At 43.6% G+C, this 12,003-nt stretch overlaps 10 non-coding genes across 10 annotated transcripts; all 10 read left to right on the top strand.

Annotated features, from left to right (window-relative positions):
• Window positions 1-1,248: 1,248 nt before the first annotated feature.
• TRNAL-CAG (transfer RNA leucine (anticodon CAG)) lies at window positions 1,249-1,331 on the top strand. The gene has a single exon. It is a non-coding gene; the product is annotated as a tRNA-Leu (tRNA).
• Window positions 1,332-2,630: 1,299 nt separating this feature from the next.
• On the top strand, window positions 2,631-2,713 carry TRNAL-UAG (transfer RNA leucine (anticodon UAG)). Its single transcript has one exon. It is a non-coding gene; the product is annotated as a tRNA-Leu (tRNA).
• A 906-nt stretch (window positions 2,714-3,619) lies between these two features.
• Window positions 3,620-3,702, top strand: TRNAL-AAG (transfer RNA leucine (anticodon AAG)). The gene has a single exon. It is a non-coding gene; the product is annotated as a tRNA-Leu (tRNA).
• A 1,024-nt stretch (window positions 3,703-4,726) lies between these two features.
• Window positions 4,727-4,809, top strand: TRNAL-UAG (transfer RNA leucine (anticodon UAG)). The gene has a single exon. It is a non-coding gene; the product is annotated as a tRNA-Leu (tRNA).
• Window positions 4,810-6,826: 2,017 nt separating this feature from the next.
• TRNAL-UAG (transfer RNA leucine (anticodon UAG)) lies at window positions 6,827-6,909 on the top strand. The gene has a single exon. It is a non-coding gene; the product is annotated as a tRNA-Leu (tRNA).
• A 632-nt stretch (window positions 6,910-7,541) lies between these two features.
• TRNAL-CAG (transfer RNA leucine (anticodon CAG)) lies at window positions 7,542-7,624 on the top strand. Its single transcript has one exon. It is a non-coding gene; the product is annotated as a tRNA-Leu (tRNA).
• A 1,298-nt stretch (window positions 7,625-8,922) lies between these two features.
• TRNAL-UAG (transfer RNA leucine (anticodon UAG)) lies at window positions 8,923-9,005 on the top strand. Its single transcript has one exon. It is a non-coding gene; the product is annotated as a tRNA-Leu (tRNA).
• A 632-nt stretch (window positions 9,006-9,637) lies between these two features.
• Window positions 9,638-9,720, top strand: TRNAL-CAG (transfer RNA leucine (anticodon CAG)). The gene has a single exon. It is a non-coding gene; the product is annotated as a tRNA-Leu (tRNA).
• Window positions 9,721-11,019: 1,299 nt separating this feature from the next.
• TRNAL-UAG (transfer RNA leucine (anticodon UAG)) lies at window positions 11,020-11,102 on the top strand. Its single transcript has one exon. It is a non-coding gene; the product is annotated as a tRNA-Leu (tRNA).
• A 632-nt stretch (window positions 11,103-11,734) lies between these two features.
• TRNAL-CAG (transfer RNA leucine (anticodon CAG)) lies at window positions 11,735-11,817 on the top strand. The gene has a single exon. It is a non-coding gene; the product is annotated as a tRNA-Leu (tRNA).
• The last annotated feature ends 186 nt before the right edge of the window (window positions 11,818-12,003 follow it).

Raw genomic sequence — 12,003 nt, 5'->3', positions numbered from 1 at the left:
CAAACCGACCACAAACGTACCATCTGTGCAACGTTGGTATGCAGAAATTCACGCCTCAGCCAGTGAGGGTGAGTCCAAGGCCAGGGGCTAGAGAGCAAAAGACTGCATGTGCTCAGACGTTCCCTGCTAGGGACAGTTGATCTGAAACAAGGTCTGCTCTCTTGTATCCAGCAAGGATCTAGAAATCCTGCATGAATCTGCAAGGCACAATGACAGCATACATTTGCATAATATGCCCCACCTTCTGCCTTCCTACTTCCTGTGCAGTAGTTGTTTGTTTAGAGAGAGAGGTCGCAGGGAAGGTAATTTTGTGAGTAGGATACAGGACCCTAAATAGCTGGTGAGAGGTATGAGGTATTCTAAAAGCATAAAAATTGTACACCTGTGAAATGAAATGCTTTCACATGTGATCTTCTGTGTTTATTGTCCTGTGCATAAAGTTGCACCTTGTGTTTGAAGGTTTAAATTATTTCAGGCTTGCATGGAGGCAGAAATTTCTGAGTGACTTTTATACATTTCTTAAGACTCTGCACTGTCAGGATGGCCGAGTGGTCTAAGGCGCTGTGTTTAGGCCGCAGTCTCCTCTGGAGCCATGGGTTCAAATCTCACTTCTGACATGACTTTTTGAGATATAATCTCCTTTTTCAGGTTAACATCTGATGGAAGTTGCATTTGTTGGTCTTCACCTGGGATGTGATTCCGTCCTCATCTTGTCGAGAGAGCTGGGGTTTCTCATATATTTCGGTTGTATAAAGTCTTGCTGACAAAGTGCAGTCCTTACTATATGAGCATAGGACCCATGTAAGAGCTCATCTGGAAGAGTCATGCTCTTGTATGCCCTGGCCAGACAGGCCATGCAAATATGGAAGAATGCCTAGCATCTGGTAGACAGTTGGACTCCAGCACACTTACGGCAATTTCCTCAGGGCTGTGATCAGGGGCTGCTTAGATTTGCGTATTCCACCTATGTTGTGACATTGAAATTCCTTGTTGAATTTGCTTTAGCTAGCCAAGAGGTGGCTGTTGACTCAATTTCCAAGCAGCTTTGGGCCGTTCAAGTGGCTGGTTAATAGCACTTTCTCTTTGTACGCCTTAAAGGTCTAAAGAGTTCTTCATAGGTACTGCTCTCTATGGATTGTTCAAAGATCTGTTGGAAGTACTTATAATAGGATAAATAAATTGAGGGCATGCCTTTTCGGTACCCCTTTTGCATGGCAGTCTGGCCTGTGGAAGGTTTTGCAAATGCAAGTCAGGATGGCCGAGTGGTCTAAGGCGCTGTGTTCAGGTCGCAGTCTCTTTTGGAGGCGTGGGTTCAAATCCCACTTCTGACAATTGTGTGTTTACTCTACTTTTTTCTTGAGAGAGAAAAAATCAAATAATTTCCCTCACAATGGCTTATATGGTTGTCTACTTGGAAAAGTGCAGTGAGTTTTTTTCTTGCTCTCGCCACTCATGACCTAAGATGTGTGCTTTTTTTTGTTCACAATATCTTTCCCTCTCTGTAGATTATCAAGCAACAAGTGGTCAGGATGGCCGAGTGGTCTAAAGCACTGCGTTAAGGCTGCAGTCTCTCCTGGAGGTGTGGGTTCGAATGCCACGTCTGACAAAACTTTAAGTCCATTTTGTCTCTGAGTTCTTTTAGAATCTCAGCTAAAAATTGGCAGTGCATATAATATCTGAATAAGTAACAAACTTCAGTTTCAACTGCAAATTAATTTGCCCAATTCTGTCTTCAAGCTCGTATAATATTCTTCTAGCACTCGTGCTGTTTTATGTGTTTTTTGGGGGGTGCTTAAAAAGTCCCTTTTATTAATGAAATGGGTTACATTCAGTCTTGTGATATTTTTGGTTTCCAATAAGTAGATTGTTAATTTTATGTAACATCATTTTCTAATGCTCCATTCAAGAGATGTTTCCACTATGAAATGCAGAGCAAGGGGAAAGAGCACAAGTGATCGAGCGAGTGAGTGAGAAGGGGTGTTGAGGATGGAGAGAATGAAACAAAGACAGAGTGAGCGAACGGCAGGTAGGCCTAGAAGAGGAGACTAGAAGTGAAGGCGACATACTTTTCCCTGCTTTTGACCTCCCACCCATCCCAAACCGACCACAAACGTACCATCTATGCAACGTTGGTATGCCGAAATTCACGCCTCAGCCAGTGAGGGTGAGTCCCAGGCCAGGGGCTAGAGAGCAAAAGACTGCATGTGCTCAGACGTTCCCTGCTAGGGACAGTTGATCTGAAACAAGGTCTGCACTCTTCTATCCAGCAAGGATCTAGAAATCCTGCATGAATCTGCAAGGCACAATGACAGCACACATTTGCATAATATGCCCTACCTTCTGCCTTCCTACTTCCTGTGCAGTAGTTGTTTGTGTAGAGAGAGAGGTCGCAGGCAAGGTAATTTTGTGAGTCGGATACAGGACCCTAAAAAGCTGGTGAGAGGTATGAGGTATTCTAAAAGCATAAAAATTGTACACCTGTGAAATGAAATGCTTTCACATGTGATCTTCTGTGTTTATTGTCCTGTGCATAAAGTTGCACCTTGTGTTTGAAGGTTTAAATTATTTCAGGCTTGCATGGAGGCAGAAATTTCTGAGTGACTTTTATACATTTCTTAAGACTCTGCTCTGTCAGGATGGCCGAGTGGTCTAAGGCGCTGTGTTTAGGCCGCAGTCTCCTCTGGAGGCGTGGGTTCGAATCCCACTTCTGACATGACTTTTGGAGATGTAATCTCCTTTTTCAGGTTAACATCTGATGGAAGTTGCATCTGTTGGTCTTCACCTGGGATGTGATTCCGTCCTCATCTAGTCAAGAGAGCTGGGGTTTCTCATATATTTCGGTTGTATAAAGTCTTGCTGACAAAGTGCAGTCCTTACTATATGAGCATAGGACCCATGTAAGAGCTCATCTGGAAGAGTCATGCTCTTGTATGCCCTGGCCAGACAGGCAATGCAAATATGGAAGAATGCCTAGCATCTGGTAGACAGTTGGACTCCAGCACACTTACGGCAATTTCCTCAGGGCTGTGATCAGGGGCTGCTTAGATTTGCGTATTCCACCCTATGTTGTGACATTGAAATTCCTTGTTGAATTTGCTTTAGCTAGCCAAGAGGTGGCTGTTGACTCAATTTCAAAGCAGCTTTGGGCCGTTCAAGTGGCTGGTTAATAGCACTTTCTCTTTGTACGCCTTAAAGGTCTAAAGAGTTCTTCATAGGTACTGCTCTCTATGGATTGTTCAAAGATCTGTTGGAAGTACTTATAATAGGATAAATAAATTGAGGGCATGCCTTTTCGGTACCCCACTTGCATTGCTGTCTGGCCTGTGGAAGGTTCCACAAATGCAAGGCAGGATGGGTGAGTGGTCTAAGGCGCTGCTTTCAGGTCGCAGTCTCTTCTGGAGGCGTGGGTTCAAATCCCACTTCTGACAATTGTGTGTTTTCTCTACTTTTTTCTTGAGAGAGAAAAAATCAGATCATTTCCCTCACATGGGCTTATATGGTTGTCTACTTGGAAAAGTGCAGTGAGTTTTTTTCTTGCTCTAGCCACTCATGACCTAAGATGTGTGCTTTTTTTGGTTCACAATATCTTTCCCTCTCTGAAGATGATCAAGCACAAGTGGTCAGGATGGCCGAGTGGTCTAAGGCGCTGCGTTAAGGCCGCAGTCTCTCCTGGAGGCGTGGGTTCGAATCCCACTTCTGACAAAACTTTAAGTCCATTTTGTCTCTGAGTTCTTTTAGAATCTCAGCTAAAAATTGGCAGTGCATATAATATCTGGATAAGTAACAAACTTCAGTTTCAACTGCAAATTAATTTGCCCAATTCTGTCTTCAAGCTCGTATAATATTCTTCTAGCACTCGTGGTGTTTTATGTGTTTTTTGGGGGTTGCTCAAAAAGTCCCTTTTATTAATGAAATGGGTTACATTCAGTCTTGTGATATTTTTGGTTTCCAATAAGTAGATTGTTAATTTTATGTAACCTCATTTTCTAATGCTCCATTCAAGAGATGTTTCCACTATGAAATGCAGAGCAAGGGGAAAGAGCACAAGTGATAGAGCGAGTGAGTGAGAAGGGGTGTTGAGGAAGGAGAGAATGAAACAAAGACAGAGTGAGTGAACGGCAGGTATGCCTAGAGGAGGAGACTAGAAGTGAAGGCGACATACTTTTCCCTGCTTTTGACCTCCCACCCATCCCAAACCGACCACAAACGTACCATCTATGCAACGTTGGTATGCAGAAATTCACGCCTCAGCCAGTGAGGGTGAGTCCCAGGCCAGGGGCTAGAGAGCAAAAGACTGCATGTGCGCAGATGTTCCCTGCTAGGGACAGTTGATCTGAAACAAGGTCTGCACTCTTGTATCCAGCAAGGATCTAGAAATCCTGCATGAATCTGCAAGGCACAATGACAGCACACATTTGCATAATATGCCCCACCTTCTGCCTTCCTACTTCCTGTGCAGTAGTTGTTTGTGTAGAGAGAGAGGTCGCAGGCAAGGTAATTTTGTGAGTCGGATACAGGACCCTAAAAAGCTGGTGAGAGGTATGAGGTATTCTAAAAGCATAAAAATTGTACACCTGTGAAATGAAATGCTTTCACATGTGATCTTCTGTGTTTATTGTCCTGTGCATAAAGTTGCACCTTGTGTTTGAAGGTTTAAATTATTTCAGGCTTGCATGGAGGCAGAAATTTCTGAGTGACTTTTATACATTTCTTAAGACTCTGCTCTGTCAGGATGGCCGAGTGGTCTAAGGCGCTGTGTTTAGGCCGCAGACTCCTCTGGAGGCGTGGGTTCGAATCCCACTTCTGACATGACATTTGGAGATGTAATCTCCTTTTTCAGGTTAACATCTGATGGAAGTTGCATCTGTTGGTCTTCACCTGGGATGTGATTCCGTCCTCATCTAGTCAAGAGAGCTGGGGTTTCTCATATATTTCGGTTGTATAAAGTCTTGCTGACAAAGTGCAGTCCTTACTATATGAGCATAGGACCCATGTAAGAGCTCATCTGGAAGAGTCATGCTCTTGTATGCCCTGGCCAGACAGGCCATGCAAATATGGAAGAATGCCTAGCATCTGGTAGACAGTTGGACTCCAGCACACTTACGGCAATTTCCTCAGGGCTGTGATCAGGGGCTGCTTAGATTTGCGTATTCCACCCTATGTTGTGACATTGAAATTCCTTGTTGAATTTGCTTTAGCTAGCCAAGAGGTGGCTGTTGACTCAATTTCAAAGCAGCTTTGGGCCGTTCAAGTGGCTGGTTAATAGCACTTTCTCTTTGTACGCCTTAAAGGCATAAAGAGTTCTTCATAGGTACTGCTCTCTATGGATTGTTCAAAGATCTGTTGGAAGTACTTATAATAGGATAAATAAATTGAGGGCATGCTTTTTCGGTACCCCACTTGCATGGCTGTCTGGCCTGTGGAAGGTTCTATAAATGCAAGTCAGGATGGCCGAGTGGTCTAAGGCGCTGCGTTCAGGTCGCAGTCTCTTCTGGATGCGTGGGTTCAAATCCCACTTCTGACAATTGTGTGTTTACTCTACTTTTTTCTTGAGAGAGAAAAAATCAGATCATTTCCTTCACATGGGCTTATATGGTTGTCTACTTGGAAAAGTGCAGTGAGTTTTTTTCTTGCTCTAGCCACTCATGACCTAAGATGTGTGCTTTTTTTGGTTCACAATATCTTTCCCTCTCTGTAGATGATCAAGCAACATGTGGTCAGAATGGCCGAGTGGTCTAAGGCACTGCGTTAAGGCCGCAGTCTCTCCTGGAGACGTGGGTTTGAATCCCACTTCTGACAAAACTTTAAGTCCATTTTGTCTCTGAGTTCTTTTAGAATCTCAGCCAAAAATTGGCAGTGCATATAATATCTGAATAAGTAACAAACTTCAGTTTCAACTGCAAATTAATTTGCCCAATACTGTCTTCAAGCTCGTATAATATTCTTCTAGCACTCGTGCTGTTTTATGTGTTTTTTGGGGGGTGCTTAAAAAGTCCCTTTTATTAATGAAATGGGTTACATTCAGTCTTGTGATATTTTTGGTTTCCAATAAGTAGATTGTTAATTTTATGTAACCTCATTTTCTAATGCTCCATTCAAGAGATGTTTCCACTATGAAATGCAGAGCAAGGGGAAAGAGCACAAGTGATAGAGCGAGTGAGTGAGAAGGGGTGTTGAGGATGGAGAGAATGAAATAAAGACAGAGTGAGTGAATGGCAGGTAAGCCTAGAAGAGGAGACTAGAAGTGAAGGCGACATACTTTTCCCTGCTTTTGAACTCCCACCCATCCCAAACCGACCACAAACGTACCATCTGTGCAACGTTGGTATGCAGAAATTCACGCCTCAGCCAGTGAGGGTGAGTCCAAGGCCAGGGGCTAGAGAGCAAAAGACTGCATGTGCTCAGACGTTCCCTGCTAGGGACAGTTGATCTGAAACAAGGTCTGCTCTCTTGTATCCAGCAAGGATCTAGAAATCCTGCATGAATCTGCAAGGCACAATGACAGCATACATTTGCATAATATGCCCCACCTTCTGCCTTCCTACTTCCTGTGCAGTAGTTGTTTGTTTAGAGAGAGAGGTCGCAGGCAAGGTAATTTTGTGAGGAGTAGGATACAGGACCCTAAATAGCTGGTGAGAGGTATGAGGTATTCTAAAAGCATAAAAATTGTACACCTGTGAAATGAAATGCTTTCACATGTGATCTTCTGTGTTTATTGTCCTGTGCATAAAGTTGCACCTTGTGTTTGAAGGTTTAAATTATTTCAGGCTTGCATGGAGGCAGAAATTTCTGAGTGACTTTTATACATTTCTTAAGACTCTGCTCTGTCAGGATGGCCGAGTGGTCTAAGGCGCTGTGTTTAGGCCGCAGTCTCCTCTGGAGGCGTGGGTTCGAATCCCACTTCTGACATGACTTTTGGAGATGTAATCTCCTTTTTCAGGTTAACATCTGATGGAAGTTGCATCTGTTGGTCTTCACCTGGGATGTGATTCCGTCCTCATCTAGTCAAGAGAGCTGGGGTTTCTCATATATTTCGGTTGTATAAAGTCTTGCTGACAAAGTGCAGTCCTTACTATATGAGCATAGGACCCATGTAAGAGCTCATCTGGAAGAGTCATGCTCTTGTATGCCCTGGCCAGACAGGCCATGCAAATATGGAAGAATGCCTAGCATCTGGTAGACAGTTGGACTCCAGCACACTTACGGCAATTTCCTCAGGGCTGTGATCAGGGGCTGCTTAGATTTGCGTATTCCACCCTATGTTGTGACATTGAAATTCCTTGTTGAATTTGCTTTAGCTAGCCAAGAGGGGGCTGTTGACTCAATTTCAAAGCAGCTTTGGGCCGTTCAAGTGGCTGGTTAATAGCACTTTCTCTTTGTACGCCTTAAAGGTCTAAAGAGTTCTTCATAGGTACTGCTCTCTATGGATTGTTCAAAGATCTGCTGGAAGTACTTATAATAAGATAAATAAATTGAGGGCATGCCTTTTCGGTACCCCACTTGCATGGCTGTCTGGCCTGTGGAAGGTTTTACAAATGCAAGTCAGGATGGCCGAGTGGTCTAAGGTGCTGTGTTCAGGTCGCAGTCTCTTTTGGAGGCGTGGGTTCAAATCCCACTTCTGACAATTGTGTGTTTACTCTACTTTTTTCTTGAGAGAGAAAAAATCAGATCATTTCCCTCACAATGGCTTATATGGTTGTCTACTTGGAAAAGTGCAGTGAATTTTTTCTTGCTCTCGCCACTCATGACCTAAGATGTGTGCTTTTTTTGGTTCACAATATCTTTCCCTCTCTGTAGATGATCAAGCAACATGTGGTCAGGATGGCCGAGTGGTCTAAAGCACTGCGTTAAGGCCGCAGTCTCTCCTGGAGGTGTGGGTTCGAATCCCACGTCTGACAAAACTTTAAGTCTATTTTGTCTCTGAGTTCTTTTAGAATCTCAGCTAAAAATTGGCAGTGCATATAATATCTGAATAAGTAACAAACTTCAGTTTCAACTGCAAATTAATTTGCCCAATTCTGTCTTCAAGCTCGTATAATATTCTTCTAGCACTCGTGGTGTTTTATGTGTTTTTTGGGGGGTGCTTAAAAAGTCCCTTTTATTAATGAAATGGGTTACATTCAGTCTTGTGATATTTTTGGTTTCCAATAAGTAGATTGTTAATTTTATGTAACATCATTTTCTAATGCTCCATTCAAGAGATGTTTCCACTATGAAATGCAGAGCAAGGGGAAAGAGCACAAGTGATAGAGCGAGTGAGTGAGAAGGGGTGTTGAGGAAGGAGAGAATGAAACAAAGACAGAGTGAGTGAACGGCAGGTAGGCCTAGAAGAGGAGACTAGAAGTGAAGGCAACATACTTTTCCCTGCTTTTGACCTCCCACCCATCCCAAACCGACCACAAACGTACCATCTATGCAACGTTGGTATGCAGAAATTCACGCCTCAGCCAGTGAGGGTGAGTCCCAGGCCAGGGGCTAGAGAGCAAAAGACTGCATGTTCTCAGACGTTCCCTGCTAGGGACAGTTGATCTGAAACAAGGTCTGCACTCTTGTATCCAGCAAGGATCTAGAAATCCTGCATGAATCTGCAAGGCACAATGACAGCACACATTTGCATAATATGCCCCACCTTCTGCCTTCCTACTTCCTGTGCAGTAGTTGTTTGTGTAGAGAGAGGGGTCGCAGGCAAGGTAATTTTGTGAGTCAGATACAGGACCCTAAAAAGCTGGTGAGATGTATGAGGTATTCTAAAAGCATAAACATTGTACACCTGTGAAATGAAATGCTTTCACATGTGATCTTCTGTGTTTATTGTCCTGTGCATAAAGTTGCACCTTGTGTTTGAAGGTTTAAATTATTTCAGGCTTGCATGGAGGCAGAAATTTCTGAGTGACTTTTATACATTTCTTAAGACTCTGCTCTGTCAGGATGGCCGAGTGGTCTAAGGCGCTGTGTTTAGGCCGCAGTCTCCTCTGGAGGCGTGGGTTCGAATCCCACTTCTGACATGACTTTTGGAGATGTAATCTCCTTTTTCAGGTTAACATCTGATGGAAGTTGCATCTGTTGGTCTTCACCTGGGATGTGATTCCGTCCTCATCTAGTCAAGAGAGCTGGGGTTTCTCATATATTTCGGTTGTATAAAGTCTTGCTGACAAAGTGCAGTCCTTACTATATGAGCATAGGACCCATGTAAGAGCTCATCTGGAAGAGTCATGCTCTTGTATGCCCTGGCCAGACAGGCCATGCAAATATGGAAGAATGCCTAGCATCTGGTAGACAGTTGGACTCCAGCACACTTACGGCAATTTCCTCAGGGCTGTGATCAGGGGCTGCTTAGATTTGCGTATTCCACCCTATGTTGTGACATTGAAATTCCTTGTTGAATTTGCTTTAGCTAGCCAAGAGGTGGCTGTTGACTCAATTTCAAAGCAGCTTTGGGCCGTTCAAGTGGCTGGTTAATAGCACTTTCTCTTTGTACGCCTTAAAGGTCTAAAGAGTTCTTCATAGGTACTGCTCTCTATGGATTGTTCAAAGATCTGTTGGAAGTACTTATAATAGGATAAATAAATTGAGGGCATGCTTTTTCGGTACCCCACTTGCATGGCTGTCTGGCCTGTGGAAGGTTCTATAAATGCAAGTCAGGATGGCCAAGTGGTCTAAGGCGCTGCGTTCAGGTCGCAGTCTCTTCTGGAGGCGTGGGTTCAAATCCCACTTCTGACAATTGTGTGTTTACTCTACTTTTTTCTTGGGAGAGAAAAAATCAGATCATTTCCCTCACATGGGCTTATATGGTTGTCTACTTGGAAAAGTGCAGTGAGTTTTTTTCTTGCTCTAGCCACTCATGACCTAAGATGTGTGCTTTTTTTGGTTCACAATATCTTTCCCTCTCTGTAGATGATCAAGCAACGTGTGGTCAGGATGGCCGAGTGGTCTAAGGCGCTGCGTTAAGTCCGCAGTCTCTCCTTGAGGCGTGGGTTCGAATCCCACTTCTGAGAAACCTTTAAGTCCATTTTGTCTCTGAGTTCTTTTAGAATCTCAGCTAAAAATTGGCAGTGCATATAATATCTGAATAAGTAACAAACTTCAGTTTCAACTGCAAATTAATTTGCCCAATTCTGTCTTCAAGCTCGTATAATATTCTTCTAGCACTCGTGGTGTTTTATGTGTTTTTTGGGGGGTGCTTAAAAAGTCCCTTTTATTAATGAAATGGGTTACATTCAGACTTGTGATATTTTTGGTTTCCAATAAGTAGATTGTTAATTTTATGTAACCTCATTTTCTAATTCTCCATTCAAGAGATGTTTCCACTATGAAATGCAGAGCAAGGGGAAAGAGCACAAGTGATAGAGCGAGTGAGTGAGAAGGGGTGTTGAGGAAGGAGAGAATGAAACAAAGACAGAGTGAGTGAACGGCAGGTAGGCCTAGAAGAGGAGACTAGAAGTGAAGGCGACATACTTTTCCCTGCTTTTGACCTCCCACCCATCCCAAACCGACCACATACGTACCATCTATGCAACGTTGGTATGCAGAAATTCACGCCTCAGCCAGTGAGGGTAAGTCCCAGGCCAGGGGCTAGAGAGCAAAAGACTGCATGTGCTCAGACGTTCCCTGCTAGGGACAGTTGATCTGAAACAAGGTCTGCTCTCTTGTATCCAGCAAGGATCTAGAAATCCTGCATGAATCTGTAAGGCACAATGACAGCATACATTTGCATAATTTGCCCCACCTTCTGCCTTCCTACTTCCTGTGCAGTAGTTGTTTGTGTAGAGAGAGAGGTCGCATGCAAGGTAATTTTGTGAGTAGGATACAGGACCCTAAATAGCTGGTGAGAGGTATGAGGTATTCTAAAAGCATAAAAATTGTACACCTGTGAAATGAAATGCTTTCACATGTGATCTTCTGTGTTTATTGTCCTGTGCATGAAGTTGCACCTTGTGTTTGAAGGTTTAAATTATTTCAGGCTTGCATGGAGGCAGAAATTTCTGAGTGACTTTTATACATTTCTTAAGACTCTGCACTGTCAGGATGGCCGAGTGGTCTAAGGCGCTGTGTTTAGGCCGCAGTCTCCTCTGGAGACGTGGGTTCGAATCCCACTTCTGACATGGCTTTTGGAGATGTAATCTCCTTTTTCAGGTTAACATCTGATGGAAGTTGCATCTGTTGGTCTTCACCTGGGATGTGATTCCGTCCTCATCTAGTCAAGAGAGCTGGGGTTTCTCATATATTTCGGTTGTATAAAGTCTTGCTGACAAAGTGCAGTCCTTACTATATGAGCATAGGACCCATGTAAGAGCTCATCTGGAAGAGGCATGCTCTTGTATGCCCTGGCCAGACAGGCAATGCAAATATGGAAGAATGCCTAGCATCTGGTAGACAGTTGGACTCCAGCACACTTACGGCAATTTCCTCAGGGCTGTGATCAGGGGCTGCTTAGATTTGCGTATTCCACCCTATGTTGTGACATTGAAATTCCTTGTTGAATTTGCTTTAGCTAGCCAAGAGGTGGCTGTTGACTCAATTTCAAAGCAGCTTTGGGCCGTTCAAGTGGCTGGTGAATAGCACTTTCTCTTTGTACGCCTTAAAGGTCTAAAGAGTTCTTCATAGGTACTGCTCTCTATGGATTGTTCAAAGATCTGTTGGAAGTTCTTATAATAGGATAAATAAATTGAGGGCATGCCTTTTCAGTACCCCACTTGAATGGCTGTCTGGCCTGTGGAAGGTTCCACAAATGCAAGTCAGGATGGCCGAGTGGTCTAAGGCACTGCGTTCAGGTCGCAGTCTCTTCTGGAGGCGTGGGTTCAAATCCCACTTCTGACAATTGTGTGTTTACTCTACTTTTTTCTTGAGAGAGAAAAAAATAGATCATTTCCCTCACATGGGCTTATATGGTTGTCTACTTGGAAAAGTGCAGTGAGTTTTTTTCTTGCTCTAGCCCTCATGACCTAAGATGTGTGCTTTTCTTGGTTCACAATATCTTTCCCTCTCTGTAGATGTTCAAGCAAC

The sequence above is a fragment of the Lissotriton vulgaris genome, chromosome 8, assembly GCF_964263255.1.
Source record: "Lissotriton vulgaris chromosome 8, aLisVul1.2, whole genome shotgun sequence".
Classification (NCBI taxonomy): domain Eukaryota; kingdom Metazoa; phylum Chordata; class Amphibia; order Caudata; family Salamandridae; genus Lissotriton; species Lissotriton vulgaris.
This window is presented reverse-complemented; position numbering and strand designations above follow the sequence as displayed.